Raw genomic sequence first — 15330 nt, forward strand, 5'->3', positions numbered from 1 at the left:
CAGAATAGATTTGGATTTATTTTACTCTGAATCTTAATAGACTTCTGGGACAAAACGGTGCAAAAAGAAAAGCGTTTTCATCAAAAGCTTCCCCGGACAATCTGTACCTCATTATGGTACACTAAACCTAACGGCCTCTTCATTATCTTCTTAAAAGGCCTCCAAAAATAGATCCTACTGGTGATATCCTCATTAAAAAACCAAAGCCAGAGCTGACCCAGACAAAAGAGAGTTTTAATTCATCAAAACTTTTGGGATAAAGCCAGCGGGAAGCCCTGTCTATGGTGCGGGTTCACACAACATGACTGACTGTGACTGGCTAGACATTTTAGTGGCTTGCAGAGTCAGAGATATAATTCTTCATTCTTATCAGAAATTGCTTTTAATCATTAATAAAAAGGAACAGAACATCTTGATGCATTTTTTTCCTTGTAATTCAAAGCATAACAGTAAAATAATCAGCAGGTGATCAGGCGACCGATATTTCCCGTAAAGTTTCTAAGAATTTACCAATTCTTCCTGTTCTCATATCTACAGACTTTCATCTACATATATCTTGTGTTCAGGGCTGGAGACCCTCCTTTTGCACTTGATGGTTTTATCGACAAATATAAGGCTAGAATCTATCTCTGCTTCTGCTTATCTTGGTTTCCAGAGTAATATAGAGTAGATGGAAAACAAGACTTGATAGGGATGATTGATAAAGTATTGAATGAAGAACATGAAGGTGTCTGAAACAGGCAAAGAAGTGAATTTCTGTGTACAAGAAGGTTTTGCATACAGTTAGCTATGAGAATGTATGAGCAAAGCTGTGTTGTTTGAAAGTGTTTAAGTTGTAAATAGTGCTTCTGTATACATCTTTTTCCTGAACTCGTAAGTCTCGTCCACCTCATACCAGAAAGATGCTTTACATTTCAGGTTTTTGATGTTTCTAGTTGCACACATTTTTATATTTAGTTATATTTAAAAATTTCAATTTAATTAATTCAGTCAATCTTTTTAACATGAATTTCTATGGAGAACAGAACACAAGAGCATCAAAGCAGAAGTTAGAATCCATCATGTGGGTTCACAACAGTTACTCAGAAAAAAGATGGATAAAACAGCTCTTTGAATTAAACAAAGAAGGGTTGGCTGGGATTGCTCAAGGAGTCGGTTTATAGTCTCATATTGACAGACTTCCAGCATAAAGACTGGTGCTCTTAAATCCACAAGAAATTTTTTATGTAAAAATTCTTATTTTAGTAGAAAATTCCAAACGGCACTTAGAGGCTTTTGCATCTGAACTCTTCACTTATTATGGAAATAATGTAACTTAAAGGATTACATCACGTCCACAATTAACATTTCCTAATAATTTACTCACCCCCATGTCATCCAAGATGTCCATGTCTTTCTTTCCTCAGTCGCAAAGAAATTAAATTTTACATTCCACTATTGTTCTTCATATAGTGGACTTCAATGGTGCTCAATGGATTGAAGGTTAAAACGCCATTTTAGTGCAGCTTCTGAAAGCTCTACATGATCCCAGTCGAAGAATATGGGTCCTTTCAAGCGAAACGATTGGTTATATTCTTAAAAAAAAAAAAAAATTACAATTGATATATTTTTTAACCTCAATTGCTCGTCTTGAGCATGTATACTCAAAATCGCTGCAGAAGTACCGACCCAGTGTTTACAAAGTGAATGTGCAAAGGAAATCAAACACCCTTTACAAAGACAGGTAAAACAACGATGTAGAACGATTTTTTTCTGAAACTGCATTTTTAACCTTCACTCCGTTGAGCACTATTAAAGTCCACTATATGGAGCAAAATCCTGGAATGTTTTCTTTAAAAACTTTATTTCTTTGCGAATGAAAAAAGAAAGACATGAATATCTTGGTTGACATAGGGGTGAGTAAATGATCAGGAAATTTTTATTCTAAAAGTGGAGTAATTCTTTAAAATAATGTACTTATACTTGCAATTAAATGTTTGAGTGTTTTAGCAATTTTAGAACTTGGGTACTTTTTTTATCCATTTAAGACCTATATATATCTTTATTTGTAAATTAATAATTCTATGGTGTCTCATATATGATTTAAGTGTACTGCCAAAAGTACTAAACAAAAGTGTTTTTTTTTTTTATAAACTACAATATACTATATAATGGCATTTCTATACTGAAATTGAAAAATTACTGTATTTCATTTATTCAAACATATTTGTTATGATGATGCACCAAATATTCTATATAGATTTTCTGATAACATTTCTGGTCATGGTTGTGAGTCCCAAGGAATGCATAACATGATTTAAAAAATGCATTGAATGCAATGTAGTGGCTTTGGATAAGAGTGTCTAGAAAATGCATTAATGTAAGTGAGACTTTGTTGTTAAAAAGTGTACACATTGGCTCTGTGGCAGAGAAAACAGCAGATGTGGGAACATTGGAAACAAGATAACTGGGACACACATCACAGGCCTGTAATAATATTGAGTGTGTGTATTATAGAGCTGCATGCTCTGGCCAGTGTGAGCGTAAATGAATGACCCTACGACAACTGATGTGACTTTCACTCCAGACAGACAATTAACCATCTGCACAAACAGTGCTGTCTGCATCAGCTCATTTCAAAATCAATTTCACAAATAGTTTCATTATGTTTGAAGGGAATGTCATTAAAAGGTCACAATATGACAAATGAACACGTTGCAGGCACTTTATCAGGCTGAGAGGGTCAGCTGGCTTTAATGACGATTCACCTGTTGATGCCGGGCTGCTGTGATGCATCCGGACCCCTAAGTCATCCACGTTCGATCAATCAGGCCCGGCTGGTTTCCGTGGTAACCAAAGTGGCGTGTGCAAGGGAAAGAGTGAGTCATCTGGTCCAATAAAATACCCAAATAAACAGGAGCATGCGTCAGGCAGGGACATGACCCACCATACTAAATGTCAAAAGCATTGTTTCCCTAGCAGCAGAATGAAAGAGAGAGAGGAAGAGATGGAGAGGGGGTCATTCGGAGATCTGATGCAATAAAGCAGTGGTCTGCGCTGCATCCGTGGCATTCAGAGTATTAAAAACCTGAGCAACGTGATCTGACTGACTGTATAATAAAACAGAGTGTATAATAAATATGGTTGGTCCTTTTAGATGAAACATCATATTTAAATGTGTTTTTATTGTTTTAATTTTAGGTTTTTACCTCTTCATTGGACAGTAAAGAATTTGAATAGATATGAAAAGCACCATAGATGAATGCTAACCACTGCGCAACAGGAGAAGTTCAGTTCCAGAACAAAAATGTACAGATAAATTATTCACCCCCTTGTCATCCAAGATGTTTTTATCTTTCAGTATTTCTCTCTATATAGTGGACTTCTATGGTGCCCCCGAGTTCGAACTTCCAAAATGCAGTTTAAATGCAGCTTTAAAAGGCTCTAAACAATCCAAGCCGAGGAGAAGGGTCTTATCTAGAGAAACGATGGGCTTTTTATTAAAAAAAATAAATACATTTTTTAACCTCAAATGCTCATCTTGTCTAGCTCTGTGTGTAATCTGTGTGTTCTGGTTCAAGAAAAACTCCCATCTCATATTCTCCTCCAACTTAAAAATCGTTCTACATCGCTGTTTTACTTTTTTTGTTAAGGGCGTTTGATCTTCTGATGTTCACTTTGTTAACACTGGTTCGGTACTTTTGCAGCGATGTTGGACGATTTTGAAGTTGGAGGAGAAAATGAAATGGGAGCTTTTCAACATACCCTAACTGTCTTAAACCGGAATACACGCAGAGCTAGACAACACGGCATTTAGGGTTAAAAAGTATATAAACTGTCAATTTTTTTTAGGAACTAACTAATTGTTTTGCTAGATAAGACCCTTCTCCCTCGCCAGGGGATATTATTGAAGAGCCTTTTGAAACTGCATTTAAACTACATTTTGGAAGTTCAAACTCACGGGCACCATAGAAGTCCACTATATGGAGAAAAATCATGAAATGTTCTCCCCAAGAAACATAATTTCTTTACAAATGAAGAAAGAAAACATTAACGTCTTGGATAAAAAAGAGGGTGAGTAAATTATCTGTAAATTTTTGTTCTGGAAGTGAACTTCTCCTTTAACTGAATGCGTGTATTTTGTGCTTCTATTTTATACATGTAATGTCCAGTACAGTTTTACACTGTATATAGTAGGGGAATTTACTGTTGACCAATTAATAGGTTTTAACTTTAGCTTTTTTACAGTGTTTTACCATTAAAACCACTGACATTTTTACAGTGCACAATTTGTTACTTGCAAGTTGGTTACAGGTGGTATTAGGGGGAGGGTCATTCTAGTGAACATTTGAATGGACAAAAATCTGTGTAGTGAAGGATGAGTCATCAGTATTTTTGCTTTGTTTTCCTGAGTGTTTTTCAAAGTTTAGGAGGTAGAAGTAACATGTAGTACCAAACAAAACTTTAGTTTTGAATTCCTGCGATCTTTAAGACAATATATATTTTTTTCAAAACACAGAAGAGTGTTAGCCTTCTTTACCTTATTCCTATGTGCACACACACACACACACACACACACACACACACACACACACACACAAAGCCTCTCCTTCATCTGAGTGGGCTGTAGCCATGGTAATTAAACCCCATTAATAACTCTCTCTCTCTCTCTCTCTCTCTCTCTCTCTCTCTCTCTCTCTCTCTTTCACACTCACTCTCTCACTCATTCAAAACAACCTCTCCTTTTCTCTCTCTCTCACTTTAATCTACTCCGATAAAAGGGAACAAAGAGTGGCATGGCCCACCCAAGGAGAAGGCGGATCTGATTGCAGCACTAACCCGTCATTAATTATTAACCAAGGTCAAATTTAATGCATGGTTGGCTCATTTTGGCATATATTATTGATAGAGAAGGGTCAGAGATCTGCAGCAGGCTCTGGCTGCAGGAAGAACACTGGATACTGCGCAGACATGCATGCAAACACACACACACACACACACACAATATTGATTAATTTCAGTCTCAGTCAAATCCTCTATGAAACCATATTTTCAATTTATAATTCATGATGTGAAGGGATGGATGAGGAATAGGATTGTGCTGAAACAGAGACAGGCACCAAACTGATGGTGGGAGAGGAAATATCATAATGGATGAAAGACGTGACTAAAAGGTATGGGAAAAAAACAATAATATGAGAGGTCGTAAAAACACTAATCACACTTTAGTTTGGGGAACATATCTCACTCTACATAAACTAATAACTACAACTTTTGCCTCAATAAACTCCTAATTTGCTGCTTATTAATAGTAAGGTAGTTGTTAAGTTTAGGTCTGGGGTAGGATTAAGGGATCTAAAATATGATCATGCAGAATAAGACATTAATATGTGCTTTATAAGTCTAATAAACAGCCAATGTGCTAGTAATATGCATGCTAAAATGCAACTAGTTAAGAGTGAAAAATAAGTGTGCTTAATTGTATTGAATGTGACTTGTAGTATAATTTTATTTGTACTTGCAAATAAGTGTACTTAAAGTGTATTTTAAGATTTCTTAAAGTGGTGGCCAAAATTATTAGAACACTAGTATTTTCACCAGCCAAAAAATGGTTTTAAGTCAGTTATTTCTATCTTTTGCTGTAGTGTGTCAGTAGGAAATACCAGTTTACATTTCCAAACATTCGTTTTGCCATTAATTGTAATAATCCAGTGACGTTTTTGTTCGCACAAGACTGACAACAGCCAGTGCTGCAGAGATCTGATCTCACCATCATCATCCAGTCTGTCTGGAATTACATAAAGAAACAGAACAAACTGAGACAGACTAATTCCACAAGAAGTGCTTTAAGAAACCTACCTGCAAAGCTACAGTACTGTTACAAGCTTTAGGCACTTGTAAAATGCTGTAAAATGAGAATGCTATCAAAAAATAATGTCATATATATTTTCTTTATCAATTAACTTCTATTAACTAAATTAAATCAACATTTGGTGTGACTATCCTATAAGCTTTTGCCCTAGGTGCACTTGCGCATAGTATTTCAGGTAGCCTGGCAGGTAGGTCTCTTGAAGCATCTTCAACGTTGCCACAGTTCTTCTGGAATTACTGGAATTGTCTCAGTTTGTTGTGTTTCTTCATGTCATTCCGGACAAAATTATGATAAGATCAGATTTGTTGTCAGACTCGTGCAAACAAAAATCTCACTGGATTATTACAATTAATGGCAAAATGAATGTTTGGAAATCTGAACTGATATTTCCAACTGACACACTAAAGCAAAGAATAGAAATAACTGACTTAAAACCATTTTTGGTGATAATATTAGTGTTCTAATAATTCTGGCCACCAGTTTCTTACCACACTTAAGTACACTTTTAAGTGCACTTTGTAATAACGTCAAATGTTTTACTTTAAAAGTACATTATAAATAATTTTTAAGTGTTTTAAATCCTTATTTGTGTTTTAATAACCTTATGTCAAGCTGTAAAGAAATACACTTTTTTGAATGTGTTGACTACAAATTAAAGGACATGTAAAATACTTGCTTATAATATTAACTGTATTATTCTTTATAACATTTAAAGTAAATATATTTAAATGTACTACATTTTAACTTTGTTATTATGTATAATATATTTAAATATATGAAATACAAGTTTCACAAGATCATTAAAGTTCTTTTAAAGTTTACCATAAAAGGCTTGTCAATGTGTTTGGCAGAACACTTCAACTATATTTCAAAGACAGTACAAGTAATTATGAAATTACATATAACAATATAATTAAATTGTGCTTAAAGGGATGGTTCACACAAAAATTTTAATTCTGGCAGTGTTTACTCACCCTCAAGTTGTTCCAAACCTGTTTGAGTTTCTTGCTTTTGGTAAACACAAAAAATATTTTGAAGAATGTTGGCAACCAGTTGATTGTAGCCATTGGCTTCCATAGTATGGAAAAAAATATATATTTATATATAAAAATATTATGTAAGTGAATGGTTACCATCTACTTTTCAATTCATTAATTTTTGCGTGAACTATCCCTTTAAGTGAGTCAAAAATAAAGCATTTAAAAGTTCAGCTAATTGCATTAAATTATATTTAATATGTTTATTTGCAATTAACATGCAATTAAGTGTCAGTTAACTTAAATATATTAAAGTATATTATTTGTGTAATAAGTATTCGTTTTAAAATTGTGCTGAAGTGTACTTCTTTTTGACAAGTGTCTCTGCTCTCTGATTAATGTGATTGTGTTTTGATTATAACTTCATTTTAACTTGATTTAACCCCTCCAAAACAAATCATTTTTCAACTATCCAAGATCTCTAGTGTTTGTGTTTGCTTACCAGTTTGTCTGCTTGTAAGATATGTTCTTTATTTGACTTGGACAAACAACTGGCCACCACAAACACAAAGACAAGCACAAGGCAAGTCTGACCTGAGGTGTAGTATTTATCCTTTCATTCTCTCTCCACTGGAGCTGACTTTCCTGACCTACATTCAAACTAATGCTAAACTACACCCTTCTGAATTGCCTATTGTTTATAACTGTACTGTACTTTATCAATGTCAGAGAAACTCTTCACATTTTAAAATTATTTAGTGTGATAATATATGGCACGACCACTTTATTATTTAATAAAATAAAAACTTAATGAAAGTTAAAAATGTTGTATGGGCAACTAAATTAAATACGTTTACTGTAAGCACTAAATTTACTAAAACTGAAATACTATGAATATTTAAAAATATAAAATAGAAACCTATATGACTTTCCTTCATTTTTAAAACATGATACATTTTGGAAAATACCTGTACTTTTTGAGTGACCAAGCCCGACTCTTTAAATGTATGAAATATGTAATGCAATGTTTATCTACAGGTGCTATAGTATCATATAACTTTTAAGTGGAGCAACCACTTAAAACATTCTAACATAAAATCGCTTACCTGATCAAACAAATACATGACAGTTCTTTGTTTCCTCATATGTAACATCAATCATTTGACCTGCGACTGCACTTGGTCACTTTGTTTAAGAAGGGCCCCAGGGTCAACATCAAGACACGTGTGTCCTTGACTGGCCGGACGACATCTGATGAGAGCACATATGCAACAAAGGCCTTGCAGGATAAATGAGAAAGGTGAAGGATGGGGCAAACACACACAGACTGGCTGTTCTCACACACAAACACACAGTCGGAAACTTGTAACTTGAACAGATAATGGCAATCTCTAACATACTCGGTTCTTTATTACACATATAAGTAAAACAGCAAATTTGATGTTATTTGCTCTGTGGCTGAAAGGAAAGAAAATGAAATGCAGAGGATGCTCACCTCTTGAGCACCGCTCCAGATAGTAATCACCATTTTTTTTATACATCCAAATTGCCCTTAGAGAGCTCTTTACCCGCATAGTCAATGGCTTGACTGAAATTGCTTACTCATTTGAAGAGATTTTTAGGCATGCCGCCAGGCCTTTAACAGGTTTTAGTGCTATTAAGCTAAAATGCATGTAACAGAATTATAGGATTTTATCTCTGTCTTAAAACTTCACAATACAGATGGAATGAGGCCTGTTATTAATGCTTCATATAAACCTTATTAATACCCTTCAACAGTTTATATAAAATGTAAATGTTTATCACCAAACCTGAATTAATTTGATCATGAAACACAAACTTAATAATGAATGAATGAATAATGTTAATGTTGCTATTTTCCATACAGTTGCATTGTAAAATGATCCAGTCTAAAAATAAAATAAAATAAATTAAAGAGTGAACTATAGATATAAGCACAATTTGTGGAATTCATTTATTTACTTTTAAACCAGAACTGCTTATTGGTGTTTGGTATTGAATAAGTTTTTTTGGAATATGCACATCTAAAATGACATTTAAAAGCTACAATAAAAAAGCTAATTACATTTTGCTGAATATTGCTATTGTATGAGCAAATATCATGTATTGTATGCTTACATTCCACACATTCGTTCTTCTTAATGTCTTTTGCAGAAGAAGAAAGTCATGCAGGTTTTAATAACATGACAGTGAGTAACTGATGACAGATTTTTCATTTTGGATTTTCATTCACTAAATCTTTATAGACAGTGTCTGTAGTTCAAGCATGTGTGCGAGAAGCAAAAGACAGCGGACTGCAGCGTTTTTTTCCTGCTGTGTCCGAGTGAAGATCTGAAACAAGCTGAGCAGTGTGGAATTGAGGAGATTAGAGTGGAGAGGTCGTGTTTAACAGCCTGCTCTGCCTCTAGTGCTCTGTGGTCTCGCTGTGTTGTGAAATTCACTCTGGCGGCCCTGAAATCGCTTCTGTGAGAACCACAGCAGCTGCATTGATGTACAGGCTGCCCCAAATGCCCTGCATCCAGCGTGCACAATCTTGCCTTTCTAACAGACAGATTGGGAGAGAACGAAAGAGGAGAGGGGGGCCCTCAAATCCTCATAGGTGGAAAAGCTTCAGCAGGCATATATACTGTATAAATCAAATCTGTGTAGATTTTTTTTTCTCAAATTTTGCTTTCCAATGTCATTTTCCATGTCATCATTTTATGATAAACTTTGTTTCAGATGTTTCTCCTCAAATTCCTATAATAAAGAAAATAATAAAGACAAATGAGACCAGTTTTGACACGTAGTAGTTATATAACGCTATAATAATTTGGAGTCTCAATTTACACTAAGTGCAAATAGCCTGCCTTGTTGGCAGTGGCTATATACACTAACTCGACCCACCAATGTGTGATTGAGATAGTCAACACTACAAAAGATGGCCAATTATTGTCGGCTCCAATGGTGCAGAGAATAAATCACATTTTTTTTCTCCCTTTTAAAATCTTATATCATATCGAAAAGGCATTTATTTTCAATAAAAATGAAGGACATAATTGAAAAGTTGAAAATAACGTATCGGTTAGGGTTAGGGTAGGTGTAGAGAGGGCTTATTGTCCCAATAAGGCAGTACCATTTAATAAATTGAATTAAAACTATAATTTACACTCAGTACGTAATTACTGCACACTGTACTATAATACTGAGGTGCAGATAATTGCGTCTATTTGCAATAAGTATTAGAAATATCAGAAAATCCTGCTATTTAAACATAGTGTAAATAGAATCTTTAGCTATTTGCGTTTAGTGTAAATAGAACCCATTGTTATTTGCACTTGGTGTAAATAGCAATTAGATGTTATTTACACTAAGTGAAAATAGCATATTTTAGTATACTTGCTTACTTACACTAAGCATATACTTAGTGTAAATATAATCTATTGCTATTTGCACTTAGTAGCTGTCTAGGAGAAGCTCAGATATCGATATAATATTGGTGTATTATTTAGATTTAAAAAATTATAAACATACCCACACTGCACCGAGGCTGACACTGACCACAGACTGTGTGAGAACTGTATTGCTAAAGAAAGATTTATGTGCTTTCTTATTCAGAAACACAGTTTTATATTTAGTTTCTCTCTCTTGCTGTCTGTCTCTCTTTTTCTGTCTCATCCTTTTCCTCTTCCTCTTTGTTAGCTTGAGGATATTTAGGGGCTGTGTGAGGTTGGATACTAGCATAAATCTCTTTGTTGAAAATCTTTGTTCTGTGAGTTTAAAAAAATAGACTTATCAACTAAATACAAGGTAAAACACGAAGCACATACACCCTTCATCTTGACCTCAGTGGACACCTGCTAATCACCATTCCAGTGTCTACTGCGGTTAGTCAGTCTACCTCTTGTGGTGACAGGTGTGGTCCCATGACTTCAGGGTAGATAGTGCACATGTAAGAGGATTATTGGGATCCTGTGATGTCATTGCGTCGGGCAGTAAAATTTCACCTGGCTGTGACCCGTCTCTTGCTCTGCTCGTAATCCTATTGGTTCACAATGTCAATTTCAACATCACATTCAAGTATTTTATGATAAATCTCATGGAGCGGCATGAAAATATGTACATTTATGACTAATCAGAATTTAAGTAATTTTTACAGACTCTTCTACGAAAGCGTCCACATTCCCAAATCTTGTTCCTACAAGATAGAAAGTGCCATATGGGCTCAAAGTCGCACGTGAAGCGCATGATGCCATTTGTTGAGGAAGGGTGAATGGCAGATGGCTCAGCCCTTGCCAGGCTGCAAAGACCGGGCATCCTGAATGGCATTCACACTCTCTGTGAGGGCTATTGTCACAATCAGATGCTCGATGAAGCAATGCATCTCCGAAGTACCAACGCATGATGATTAAAGGGAGACATTAGTCAGTTCAGGAGGTTAAGCAATCCATTGAAACACAGGAATTGTGCTTACAAGTTAAGTGTTAACATAACTTTTGTTAATTATTATTATTGTTTTTTATTATGTTTTGTTTTAATAAAATATATTTATATATACTGTACAGCATGACTCTCCATAATCACCCTGGTATATGCCAATATATAATATAATATAATATAATATAATATAATATAATATAATATAATATAATATAATATAATATAATATAATATAATATAATATAATGAATAAAAAATACTTAGAAAATAATAAAACTTGGTTATGGTGAGAAACAATGAAAGACTTATTATTGGAATACTTATTGGAAAAGCTTATAATTTTGTAAAAGCACTTACATTAATTTTTCTGGTAAAGCCTGTTTATCATTTTATCCATTAAAACTGTCATAATGTTTGCTTTCATGTTAGAATTTGATTTGAAATGTGTGAGAACTACCTAAAATCTATATAGCTGTAGTATAGATATGTAGCTATTCGTTATAAACAAAAAAGTATAAATATAAAGGTATAGCTATGTAGCTATACTTTTTGACAATAAATGTTATGCAATAAATGATGTTTACTGCAGTGTAATTTGTCACATTTAACTATTAAAAATGCACAAAAAACTTTCTTTTTGTAACATTAAGTAAACTTGCCCCTGGGAGCTTTGTGATTCTTTAGCCATGAACAATAAAACATGTATGTATCTATGCAAAGTACTGAATTATGCAGCATTAAAAGTACATACAATTCTGTATTTTTTTGCTGATATCTTGGTTAACTCTCGATCAGTCCTGGCTTAATCTGAAAAGCACACTTCACCTTCTGCTCCATTAGTCTATAACTTCCGGCTAAATCTTCTTAAAGCTTTCACAGAGTGGCTTTACACTGGATCATGTAGCCTTTGTCTACAGTAGGCTATCATTTCCTGGGCCGTCCTTCACCGCCCAATTGAGCTGTACTAGAGGCAACTCAGATTACTTTGGAAATTTCCAAAAAACCCAGATGTCCATAGTTGTGAATATGCGTAAATTGGTCCCATCTCCATTCCACTCGCTGTGTGGAATCTTTTGTTAGCTTTTGTTGTGAGTGTCTTCCTATATGTTGCAGCATCTGTTATTTTATACCTTGCCACCGGGGCTTTGCGCTCACAGATGGCAGACATACATTGTGAATAAATAAGCATATTGCGCATTGTTTGGAAGATTTCACACTTAATGCTTGCTAGTGCCACTGCCAAGTTCAATGAAGTAATTTTCCTGTTCACTTCCTCTGACGAAGGAGAGTTATGGGTCAGATTTCTTCCATCTGTTTGGAAAATTTACTTCACACTTGTTATCAAACCCAAAGCTAAAGCTAACCTCTCTTGCGAGTTTAGTTTTTCAAAATCCAGTAAGTGAATTTCATGAATATCCCTGAAAATTTGAGGTGATCGCATAATCACTTTTGGCATCAGACTCCTGTGCAGTCCAGCCAAGTTATGTGCTGTCCACTGTGGGTCACTGCAATACTGGAGCTGCACATAAACAACATCAACATCAAAAGAGAGCAGTGCAAACAGAGTGGAGCACAGGTCAAGGAGGTCCTCGTCACACACACACACACACACACACACACACACACATATCGATTCTCCATTACCTCATGTCTGCTGTCATTACTGGCTGAGGCACAAGCATACAACCGGTCTGAGGTTATGAAGTTCCATGGAATCTAAATGCATAAGAATGACATGAAAATATTGCCTTCAGGCTGTATTTTTGTAAAATGCTTTACCACATATTCTGATACAGAGAATGAAAGAAGAGTTTATTTTTATATTTTTAAAAAGGGTTCTAATATGCCCTTTTACAAAGTCCTGATTTATTTTTTTAAGCTTGATTGTTAAAAAAATTAAAATTTTTCCCCCATATATTTTACATTTACATTTTACATTGCAGCATCGCTCTCTGCGTTTAAGTGCCACATTAAATATGTGTATATATAATTACGTCAAAATTATGATAATAAAGTCTAAATGTTTCATTTTTGTACAGCCGGTGTATGCAAATGGATTAGATTGGGAGTACCGGGAGAAGTTGCCAGGCCACTGGAATTCATTTGAATATATGTGGAATTATTAGCAGAAATCATATCGTGTGTTACCCCTTCAGTCGAGTCACTTCGACGTTACATTGGGATCTCGCTTGAGAGACCGATCATCTCTGAGCCTTATAAAAAGGCCAATTGAAAATTGGTGAGTGGACGTGCGCGCCGGCCACGCCCCCGTACATACGGCTATATAAGATGGCGGCGCGCATCACTCAGTCAGACTTTTGCTTTTAGAGCCGATGTGTCGAGCCTCTAAACAGCTGATAAGACTTCAAGAAGAGTTCTTCAGAGTTCATGCTCCCTCCTGCTGGTGCGCTGCCAAAACTAAAAGAGTGTTTCACAGAAAGAGCATTGTTTGGCAGCCGCCAGCGTGATCCTGCGGGCGGCCGTTTTCACGGCCATATAAAGCCTTTGCATTTCCAGCGAGCAGCCCCGGCGAGTGCACGGTTGCCCCGCGGCACCTTCCTGGGCAACCAGGATCACAAAAGAACAATTTCTAGCGGCCGTTTCAGACGTTCTTTTCAGAATGTCTTTTCGGCCGTGCGTTTCTGGGTGTGGTAGTTTCCTCTCCTCAGCAGACGGACATGAGCGCTGCCTCACGTGTTTAGGCTTTGAGCACGCTGGGGCGGCGCTCACGAATGGTTCATGCGGTGAAAGCATGACCATGGCCACGCTGAAGTCCCGCCGCTCGTTCGCGAGCTGGCTCCCCCCGCCTCCCTCCCGCGGTCAGCAGTTGAGCCGCCAATGCGCTTCGGCCACCGCGGTGAGGCCCGGGGGGGGACATTCAAATTATGGTAGAGAACGTTCTGCCGGCTCAATAAGCCCTGCGGACTTCTCTGTCTCAGCGTGGTCCCGTTGAGTTTCCGTAGCAGTACGCTTCCCCGCCTGGCGGGCCGAGCGTCTCCTTCGGTACTCTTGCAGAGGATGAGATGTCTGTCACAGCATCAGAGGGAGAGTCAGACGGTGACACATCTCTTCCCGCGGCGCAGCGCCCACCCGCGGTCGCTGCCCCTCCGGAGGTTGATGTCGAACTGTCGGCTATGCTTCTCCGGGCAGCCGGGGGGGGGATCGGTTTGGAGGTTCCCCAAGAGCCTCCGGCCAATCCTTCTAGGCTGGACGACTGGTTCCTGGGGGGGGCACCGGCGGCAGCGCCGCGCTCCCCCCCGGTCCCGTTCTGAGCGGACATGCACCGCCCCGCATGCCATGGCAACACTGCAAGTGTACCATGCGCAGGCACTTAAAGGCCTGCACGAGAGTGGTCCTGACCAGGGGGTATTTGAAGAACTCCGCCACTGACTTCGCCCTTCGGGCCACTAAGTTCGCGGCGCGTTCCCTTGGTCAGGTGATGTCCACCTGCGTGGTCCAGGAACGCCACCTATGGCTGACTCTGGCCCAGATGGCAGAGGCCGACAAAGTTCGCTTTCTCGACTCTCCCATCTTCCAGAGCGGCCTATTCGGCGACACCGTGAAGGGTTTTGCTCAGCGGCGTCGAACGTACCGCCGGCCCCAAAAGCCTGCGATCTTCCGCCCATCAGCATACCCCCGTCGAGATGCCAGAGCAGTACGCCTCCCCGCCATTCGGGCTGGGCGTCTCCTTTGGCGCTCCACAGGAGGGAAATAGTCCTCCAACGGTTCAGAGGCAGACGGAGGCCATCCAACATATCCTGCCCCGCCGCAAAGTTACCATTCCGCCGCCTGGGCCCTGCCTCCGCCTGCCCGTCGCCGAGGGCGTCCCCCCGCGGCTCCGAAACCAGCTCCGTCCCCTGCTGAGCCGCACGATCCAGGACTAGCAGCCCGACGTCGAGCTGCCCGTGGGAGAGGGACGCTGCTCGCCTCTCAGGGTCCTGCGAGGGAAGACTCTCGCAGGCGAGCTTCGAAGCGTCCCTGATGCGAGCACCCCGGAGGTAGAGAGAGCTGCTCTGTCGGCACTCCCGCTGGAAGCAGAAGTTAGCCGTTCATTTGAAATCA

The sequence above is a fragment of the Garra rufa genome, chromosome 24 (assembly GCF_049309525.1).
Source record: "Garra rufa chromosome 24, GarRuf1.0, whole genome shotgun sequence".
Lineage (NCBI taxonomy): Eukaryota > Metazoa > Chordata > Actinopteri > Cypriniformes > Cyprinidae > Garra > Garra rufa.